Genomic DNA, 10,465 nt, shown 5'->3' with positions numbered 1-10,465 from the left:
TATTTAAAATTTATAATTTTCAAATAAAGTGAGGAATTTATAATAAAAATGATGACACTAAAACTGTTGAATTTCCAACTAAAAACGATCAATTTTCAACCAAATTGTTGAATGTTGAAATAAAAAAGTTCGGTTTTCAACCAACAATTAAGCAGTTCAATTTTCAGTTCAAAAAATTTAATTTCTACTTAAAAAACAAGAAAATTCAACCAAAAATTGAATACATTTACATTTTTACTTTTAAAAAAATAGTTTTCAAACAAAGAAACAAATTTTTGAAATATTTAAATTTTAAATAAAGTGAGGAATTTACAACGAAAATGATGACACTAAAACTGTTGAATTTTCAATCAAAAAGATCAATTTTCAACCAAATTGTTGAATATTGAAATAAAAAAGTTCAGTTTTCAACTAAAAATTAAATAGTTCATTTCAGTTAAAGGAATTAAATTTTTACTAAAAAATAAATTCAACCAAAAATTCAATACACTTATATTTTCAGTTAAAAAAAATATCAATTTCCAACCAAACAACCAATTTTTTGATAAAAAATAGTTACATTTTTGAATAAAGTGAGGAATTTACAACGAAAATGGTGAAGCTAATACTGAAATAACTTAATTTTAACCCAAAAAGACTAATTGTATACGAAAAAGGCAATTTATCAACAAAATACATCAATTGTCAAACAAATAGTTAAATATTCAAATAAAAACGATCAATTTTCAATCAAATTGTTGAATGTCGAAATAAAAGTTCAGTTTTCAACCAACAATTAAGCAGTTCAATTTTCAGTTTAAAAAATTGAATTTCTACCTAAAACAAAAATTCAACCAAAAATTGAATACATTTACATTTTCAGTTTAAAAAAATTATTTTCAAACAAACAAAACATAAAATAAAAAAGTTCGGTTTTCAACCAACAATCAAGCACTTCAATTTTCAGTTTATAAAATTTAATTTCTACTTAAAAAAAAAATTCAACCAAAAATTGAATACATTTACATTTTCAGTAAAAAAAATAGTTTTCAAACAAACAACAAATTTTTTAAAAATATCTACATTTTCAAATAAAGTGAGGAATTTATAACGAGAATGATGACATTAAAACTGTTGAATTTTCAACCAAAAAAGATAAATTTTCTGCCAAATTGTTGAATGTTGAAATAAAAAATTTCAGTTTTTAATCAAAAATTAAATAGTTCAATTTTCAGTTTAAAAAATTTAATATCTACTAAAAAAAAATTTTCAACAAAAAATTGAATACATTTAAATTTTCAGTAAAAAAAATTACAATTTCCAAACAAACAACCAATTTTTTTTATAAAAAATAGTTACATTTTCAAATAAAGTGAGGAATTTAAGCAGTTCAATTTTCAGTTTAAAAAATTGAATTTCTACTTAAAAAACAAAAAAATTCAACCAAAAATTGAATACATTTACATTTTCAGTTTCAAAAAAAGTTTTCAAACAAACAAAAACTTAAAAAGTTCAGTTTTCAACCAAAAATTAAATAGTTCAATTTTCAGTGTGAAAAATTAAATTTCTACTAAAAAAAATTTCAACCAAAAATCCAATACATTCACATTTTAACTTTTAAAAAATAGTTTTCAAATAAACAAAAACTTTTCAAAAAATAGTTTCTTTTTCATATAAAGTGAGGAATTTACAACTAAAATGATTCAACTTATACTGAAATAGTTGAATTTGAATCCAAAGACTAATTTTATACCAAAAAAGGCGATTTATCAACATAATACTTCAATTCTCAAACAAATAGTTGAATTTTTAAATGAAAAATATTAATTTTTAACCAAATTGTTGAATGTTAAAGTAAAAAAGTTCAGTTTTCAAACCAAGAATTAAATAGATCAATTTTCAGTATAGAAAAATTTAATTTAATTTAATTTACTTAAAAATTTAAAAAATTGATTAAATTTTTTTTAAATATTTAATTTAAATTTAAAAAAATTAATCTAACAGATAAATTTACAACTAAACTAAAGGAATATTTAATTAGAATATTACATTTTCAGTTAAAAAAATAGATTTCAAACAATCAACAAATTTTTTAAAAATAGTTACATTTACAAATAAAGAGAGGAATTTATAACTAAAATGATGAAAATAAAACAAAAAAGTTACATTTTATACCAAAAAATGAAGTTTGAACTAAAATTATGAATTTTCAACTAAAAAAATATAATTTTTCATCCAAAAATTGAATAGTTAAATTTTTAGTTAAGAAAATTAATATTTAACTGAAGATATTAATATACAACAAAAATGATGGAATATTCAATTAGGATATCACATTTTGAGTTTAAAAAATTATAATTTTTAACAAAAAGAAAAAATTTCAAAGAAATAGTTACGTTTTCCATAAATGTAAATTTAAAACTAAAATAATGAATTTTTAACTTTAATGGTTAAATTTTCAACCAAAATGATTAATTTGGAAACAAGAAGATGAATTTGTATAAAAAAGACAAGTTTTCATCTTAAAAAGATAATCCTTCAACCCAAAATTAAATACTTAAATTTTTAGTTAAAACATTAATTTTGAGTTTTCAAACAAATAGAAAATTTTCAAAAAATAGTTTTTTTTTCATATAAAGTGAGGAATTCACAACTAAACTGTTAAAACTAAAACTGAAATAGTTTAAGTTTAACCCAAAAAAGGCGATTTATCAACAGAACACATCGATTACAAACAAAAAAATTATTGAATTTTCAACTAAAAAAGATCAATTTTCAACCAAATTGTTGAATGTTGAAATAAAAAAGTTCCGTTAGCAAACAAAAATTAAATTATTCAATTTTCAGTTTAAAAAAATTTAACTTCTAATAAAAAAATGACACACAAATAAAATAAGAATTTCAACCAAAAATTGAATACATTTACATTTTCAGTTTAAAAATTAATTTTCAAACAAACAGAAAATTTTCAAAAAATAGTTACGTTTTCAAATAAAGTGAGGAATTTGCAACGAAAACGATGGCACTAAAACTGTTGAATTTTTAACTAAAAAAGATTAATTTTCAACCAAATTGTTGAATTTTGAAATAAAAAAGTTCAGTTTTCAACAAAAAATTAAATAGTTCAATTTTCATTTAAAAAATTTAATTTCTAGTAAAAAAAAACAATAAATTTTTAACCAAAAACTGAATACATTTAAATTTTTAATTTAAAAAAATAGTATTCAAACAAACAAAAATTTTAAAAATAGTTACATTTTCAAATAAAGTGACAAATTTACAACGAAAATTATGAAACTAAAACTGAAATAGTTGAATTTAAATCCAAAAAGCCTAATTTTATACCAAAAAAGGCGACTTATCAGCAAAATACATCAATTCTGAAACAAATATTTGAATTTTCAACTAAAAAAGATCCAGTTTCAACCAAATTGTTGAATATTCAAGTAAAAAATTTCACTTTTCAACCAAAAAGATGAAATTTCCATTAAAATTTTCTACCAAAATAGACAAATTTTCAACTATGATGATGAATATCCGACTGGAATAGTTGAATTTGTAACCAAAAATATTAAATTTTCAATTTAAATGCTGAATCTTCAATTTGAAAATTGATTTTGAACCAAAAAATGAATTTTTAACTAAAAAGATGAATTGTCAATTGAGAAGTTTAATTTATCACAAAAAAAATTTTCAACTAAAATATTGAATATTCAATTGAAATAGTTGAATTTTAAACCAAAAAGATGAAAATTTCATTAAAATGCTAAATCTTCAAGCCAAAAAAAGGATTAAAAAATTTTTTTAATGAATTTTTAACCAAAAAAGAACAGTTTTTAACCAAAAAAATTAATTTCTACAAAAAAAGATCAATTTTCAACTAAAATTATGAATATTCATCTGGAATAGTTGAATCTTAAACCAAAAAGATGAAATTTTAATTTAAAATGCTGAATTTTCCACACAAAAATTTGATTTTTAACGAAAAAGGTGAATTTTAACCAAAAAGGAGAATTTTCAACCAAGAAAAATAATTTCTACAACAAAAAAAAAACATAATTTTCAACTAAAATTAAAATATGACATTTTCATTAAAAAAATAGTTTTCAAACGAACAAAAATTCTGTAAATATTTACATTTTCAAATAAAGTGAAGAATTTACAACAAAAATGATGAAACTAAAACAGAAATAGTTAAATTTTAATCGAAAAAGACTAATTTGATCAAAAAAAGGCGATTTATCAACAAAATACATCAATTCTCAAACAAATAGTTGAATTTTCAACTAAAAAATATTAATTTTCAACCAAATTGCTGAATGTTGAACTAAAAAAAAATAATAAGTTTTCAACCAACAATTTAATAATTTAATTTTGAGTTAACAAAATTTAATTTCTGCTAAAAAAAAATAAATTTTCCACCAAATATTAAATATAATTTTGGAATTTTCAGTCAACAAAATTAATATTCAACCAAACAGATGAATTTACACCTAAACTGGTCGAATATTCAGATAAAACATTATATTTTTTAATTGAAAAAATAGTTTTTGAACTGAAAAAAAATTTCAAAAAATAGTTACATTTTCAAATAAAGTGAGTAATTTACAACTAAAATGATGAAACTAAAACTGTTGAATTTTCAACTAAAAAAGATCAATTTTCAACCAAATTGTTAAATGATGATATAAAAAAGTTCTTTTTTCAACCAAAAATTAAATATTTCAACTTTTAGTTCAAAAATTTTAATTTCTACTAAAAAAAATGTCAACTAAAAATTGAATACATTTACATTTTCAGTTAAAAAAATAGTTTTCAACCAAGAAAAATTAAAAAAATAGTGACATTTTTCAATAAAGTGAGGAATTTACAACGAAAATTATGAAACTAAAATTGAATTAAAAACAACAATTTTTAATCGTTACATTTTCAAACAAAGTATCGGTTGAAAATTAAATTTTTAAGTGAAAATGTAACTATTTTATTTTGGTTTAAAAAGGTATATTTTTCAGTAGAAAATTCATCTTATTTTGTTGAAAATTCAACTATTTAGTTAAAAATAGGTATATTTTCTTGAGAGTTTGTCTTTTTGGTAGAAAAAACATTTTTTTTTGCTTAAAAATGAAGTATTTTGTTAAAAATTGGTCTTTTTGGTGAAATCCAAACGTGTATTATTTTTAGTATTTTAATTTCTTTAATTCGTATTTTTTGGTAGAAAATACAACTATTTTGTTAAAAATTCGTTTTTTTTTAGGATTTAAATTAAGTTTTCAACTAGAAATGGAACTATTCCATTTTGGTTAATTTTTTTTTTTTTATTTGATAATTTAACTATTTAGTTAAAAATTCATCATTTTTCGTTGAAGATTCAACTATTTGGTTAAAAATAGTTCTATTTTTTTGAAAATTTGTATCTTTTGGTGGAAAATAAATTTTTTTTGCTCAAAAATCAAGTATTTTGTTAAAAATTCGTCTTTTTTGGGATGAAGATTAAATTTTTTACTGAAAATGTAACTATTTCATATTTTTTGCATTTTTTTAGTTAATACTTCGACTATTCAGTTAAAAATGTTTAATTTATGTTAAAAACTCAAATATTTAGTTCAAAACTCGAATTTGTTATAAAAATTCAACTACCTGTTTACAAATATATCTATTTTGATGAAAAATTGTCCCTTTTAGTATAAAATCAAATTTGTTTGCTTAAAAATCAAGTATTTTGTTGAAATTCATATTAGTTGGTTGAAAATTAAACTATTTACTTACAAATTCTTTTTTTTTGAGGGGTTCAAAAATAGATTTTTAACTGAAAATGTAACTATTCAATTTTGGTTAGAAAATTTCTCTTTTTTAGTTGATAATTCTAATATTTAGTTGAAAATTCAACTATTATGTTTAAAAATAGATCTATTTCGTTGAGTTTTGACTCTTTTTTCAGAAAATTAATTTTTTACTTAAAAATCAAGTATTTTATTAAAAATTGGTCTGTTTGGTTAAATTCATCTGCGTATTATTTTGAACATTTTAATTTTTTGTGGAAAATTGAACAATTCCAATATTTAATTGAAAATTCATCATTTTTTGTTGAAAATTCAGCTGGTTGGTCAAAAATTCATCTATTTTGTTAAGAATTCGTCTTTTTGATAGAAAATTAATGTAATAGGTTGAAAATCGAACTATTTTGTTGAAAATTGGTTTTTTTAGGGTTAAAAATTAATTTTTCAACTAGAAATGTAATTATTACATTTTGGTTTAAAAATTCATCTTTTAATTTGAAAATTCGACTATTGGATTGAAAAATTGATATATCTGTTGAGATTTTTTTTGTGTGTAGAAAATTAATCTTCTACGTTGAAAATTAATCTGTTTTGTTGAAAATTGAACCCTTTTGCTAAAAATTCGTTTTTATTTGGAGTTGAAATTTTTCCTTTTTTAGTTGATAATTAAGTCACCTTTTGTTGAAAATTCAGCTAGTTGGTCAGAAATTTATACATTTTGTTCAGAATTCGTCTTTTTGATAGAAAATTAGTTTTTTTTAGGGTTAAAAATTAACTTTTCAACTAGAAATTTAACTATATCATTTTGTTTTGAAAATTTATCTTTTTTAGCTAAAAATTCAACTATTTGATTGAAAACTTGATATATTTTGTTGAAAATTCTTTTTTTTTTTGTAGAAAATTAATCTTCTAGGTTGAACGTTAATCTGTTTTGTTGAAAATTGAACAATTTTTTTTACAAATTCGTTTTTATTTGGGGTTGAAATTTTATCTTTTTTAGTTGATAATTCAAATATTTAGTTAAAAATTCATCATTTTTTGTTGCAAATTCAGCTATTTGGTTAAAAGTTCGTACTTTTTTTATTGAAAATTGTTGAGAATTCGTCTTTTTGGTAGAAAATTAATGTAATAGGTTGAAATTTAATCAGTTTTGTTGAAAATTGGTACTTTTTTGTTCAAAATCGAACTATTTTGTTAAAAATTTGTTGTTTTTTTAGGGTTAAAAATTAATTTTTCAAATAAAAATGTAACTATTCCATTTTGGTTTAAAAATTTATCTTTTTTAGTTGAAAATTCAACTATTAGATTGCAAAATTGATATATTTTGTTGAAATCTTTGCTTTTTGGTAGAAAATTAATCTTCCTGGTTGAAAATTAATCTGTTTTGTTGAAAAATCGTACTTTTTTATTGAAAATTGAACCATTTTGTTGAGAATTCGTTTTTATTTGGGCTTGAAATTTTTCCTTTTTTAGTTGATAATTAGTCATTTTTTGTTGCAAATTCAGCCAGTTGGTCAAAAATTCATGCATTTTTTTGGGAATTCGTCTTTTTGGTAGAAAATTAATCTAATAGGTTAAAAAATTTTACTTTTTGGTTGAAAATCGAACTATTTTGTTGAAAATTATTTTTTTTTAGGGTAAAAATTAATTTTTAAATTAGAAATTGTACTATTTCCTTTTTCTTTTTAAAATTTATCTTTTTTAGCTGAAAATTCCACTATTTTATTGAAATCTTGATATATTTTGTTGAGAATTTTTTTTCTTTTGTTGAAAATTGAACCATTTTCTTATAAATACGTTTTTATTTGGGATTGGAATTTTATCTTTTTTAGTTGATAATTCAAATATTTAGTTGAAAATTCATAACTTTTTTTTGAAAATTCAGCTATTTGGTCAAAATATCATCTATTTTGTTAAGAAATTTTCTTTTTGGTCGAAAATTAATCTGTTTTGTTGAAAATTCGCATTTTTTGGTTGAAAATGAGTTTTTTTCGAGTTAAAAATTCAGTTTTAAACTAGACATGTAACTATTCCATTTAAGTCTGAAAAATTATCTTTTTTAGTTGAAAATTTATATTTGTTTTGTTAAAAATTTTTACTCATTAGTTAGAATTAAACATTTATCTTTTTGACTTGAAAATGCAATGATTTTTTGGTAAAAAAACAATTTTTACCTTAAAATTGGTATTCTTTAGTTGAAAATTTGTATTCTTGTGTTGAAAATTGAACTATTAAGTTAAAAATAGTTTTTTTAGTTAATAATTTAAATATTTAGTTGAAAATTCAAATTTTTCGTGATAATTCAACTACTTGTTAAGAAATATATCTATTTTCTTAAAAATCTTTCTTTTTCGTTACATCAAACTGTACATTATTTTCAATATTTAAATTTGTTGTTGGAAATTCGTACCTTATGGTTGAAAATTGAACTATTTTTGTGAATATTCGATTTTTTTCGGCTTGAAAATTCAACTATATTTTTAAAAATAGATGAATTTAATGAGAACTCGTCTTTTTCGTAGAAAAAATTAATCTTTTTGTCTTATAAATATTTTTAAATTTCTCTTCTCGACTTGAAAATTCAATGCTTTTTTGGTAGAAAACACTACTTCTAGTTTAAAAATTAATCTGTTCCGTTGAAAAATCGTACTTTTTGGTTGAAAATTGAACTACTTGGTTTAAAATAAGTTATAAGAGTTAAAAATTAATTTTTTAACTAGAAATGTAACTATTCCATTTTAGTCTGAAAATTTATCTTTGTTAGTTGGTTAAAAATTCGTACTTTTTTATTGAAAATTGTGCCATTTTGTTAAAAATTTGTTTTTTTGTAGGGTTAAAAATTAAGTTTTCAACTAGAAATGTAACTATTTCATTTTGTTTTAAAAATTTATCTTTTTTAGCTGAAAATTCAACTATTTGATTCAAAACTTGATATATTTTGTTAAGAATTCTTTTTTTTTGTTGAGAATTAATCTTCTAGGTTGAAAACTAATCTGTTTTATTGAAAATTGAACCATTTTGTTACAAATATGTTTTTATTTGGGGTTGAAATTTTAACTTTTTTAGTTGAAAATTCATTTTTTTTAAATTCAGCTATTTGGTCAAAATATCATCAATTTTGTTTAGAATTTTTCTTTTTAGTAGAAAACTAATCTGTTTCGTTGAAAATTCGTACTTTTTTCTTGAAAATCGAACTATTTTGTTGAAAAATAGTTTTTTTTAGGGTTAGAAATTAATTTTTCAACTATAAATGTAAATATTACATTTTGGTTTCAAAAATTTATCTATTTTGTTGAGAATTTATTTTTTTTTTTGTAGAAAATCAATACAATAGGTTGAAAATTATTCTGTTTTATTGAAAATTGAACCATTTTGTTACAAATATGTTTTAATTTGGGGTTGAAATTTTAACTTTTTTAGTTGAAAATTCATTTTTTTTAAATTCAGCTATTTGGTCAAAATATCATCAATTTTGTTGAGAATTTTTCTTTTTAGTAGAAAACTAATCTGTTTCGTTGAAAATTCATACTTTTTTCTTGAAAACCGAACTATTTTGTTGAAAATTAGTTTTTTTAGGGTTAGAAATTAATTTTTCAACTAGAAATGTAAATATTACATTTTGGTTTCAAAAATTTATTTTTTTTTAGTTGAAAATTCAGCTAGTTGATCAAAAATTTATCTATTTTGTTGAGAATTCATTTTTTCGGTAGAAAATTAATATAATAGGTTAAAAATTAATCTGTTTTGTTGAAAATTGAACCATTTTGTTACAAATACGTTTTTATTTGGGGTTGAAATTTTATTTTTTTTAGTTGAAAATTCTTTTTTTTTAATTTAGTTATTTGGTCAAAATATCATCAATTTTGTTAAAAAATTTTCATTTTGGTAAAAAACTAATCTGGTTTGTTTGAAAATTGGTACTCTTTTCTTGAAAATCGTACTATTTTGTTAAAAATTAATTGTTTTTTTAGGGTTATAAATTAATTTTTCAAATAGAAATGTAACTATTCCATTTTGGTTTAAAAATTTATCTTTTTTAGCTGAAAATTCAACTATTTTATTGAAATCTTGATATATTTTGTTGAGAATTCTTTTTTTTTTTGTAGAAAATTAATCTTCTAGGCTGAAAATTAATCTGTTTTATTGAAAATTGAATAACTTTTTTTACAAATTCGTTTTTTTTGGGGTTGAAATTATAGCTTTTCTAGTTGATAATTCAACTATTTAGTTGAAAATTCATCATTTTGTTGAGAATTTTTCGTTTTAGTTGCAACTTCATTTAGTTGGTTAAAAATTCATCTATTTTGTTTATAATTCGTCTTTTTGGTAAAAAAAATTAATGGAATAGGTTTAAAATTAATTGATTTTGTTGAAAATTCATGTACTAGAATAAAAACTTGATATATTTTGTTGAGAATTTTTATTTTGTTTTGTAGAAAATTAATATTCTGGATTGAAAATTAATCTGCTTTATTGAAAAGTCGTACTTTTTTCTTGAAAATCGAACTATTTTCTTGAAAATTAGTATTTTTTTAGGGTTTAAAAATCGAGTATTTTGTTGAAAATTCGTATTCTTTGGTTGAAAATTGAACTATTCTTTATTCTTCTTTATCTTTTTTAGTTGAAAATTCAACTATTTGATTGAAAACTTGATATATTTTGTTGAGAATTCGTTTTTGCGGTAGAAAATTAATATAATAGGTTGAAAA

At 20.2% G+C, this 10,465-nt stretch overlaps 1 protein-coding gene across 1 annotated transcript in view; it reads right to left on the bottom strand.

Moving 5' to 3' along the window:
- Positions 1-10,465, bottom strand: part of LOC117172624 (peregrin) — a 60,003-nt gene that overhangs the window by 776 nt on the left and 48,762 nt on the right. The gene's annotated exons all lie outside the window — the stretch shown is intronic.

Source organism: Belonocnema kinseyi, chromosome 5 (genome assembly GCF_010883055.1).
Source record: "Belonocnema kinseyi isolate 2016_QV_RU_SX_M_011 chromosome 5, B_treatae_v1, whole genome shotgun sequence".
Taxonomy (NCBI): domain Eukaryota; kingdom Metazoa; phylum Arthropoda; class Insecta; order Hymenoptera; family Cynipidae; genus Belonocnema; species Belonocnema kinseyi.
This window is presented reverse-complemented; position numbering and strand designations above follow the sequence as displayed.